Raw genomic sequence first — 245 nt, forward strand, 5'->3', positions numbered from 1 at the left:
GGAGGAGGATCTGGTCGTGTTAGCAGAGGATTCACACACAGTGGCAACAGCAGCAAAAAATGCCCAACCCACCAACATCAGAGCCTGGCTTTGGAAGATCAGGGTTCCATAGCCATACTGAATGCAGTTCATTACACCAGAAATACAATGGACAGTTTAGACACAGTAGGTTCCTTTAATTAATAATTCTTGCAGAACAGGGCCAGCGCTCAAACAGGGGCCATTTTGCTCATTATGATTCCTGC

The sequence above is a fragment of the Alligator sinensis genome, unplaced genomic scaffold, assembly GCF_000455745.1.
Source record: "Alligator sinensis unplaced genomic scaffold, ASM45574v1 scaffold437_1, whole genome shotgun sequence".
In the NCBI taxonomy this organism is placed as follows: Eukaryota; Metazoa; Chordata; order Crocodylia; family Alligatoridae; genus Alligator; species Alligator sinensis.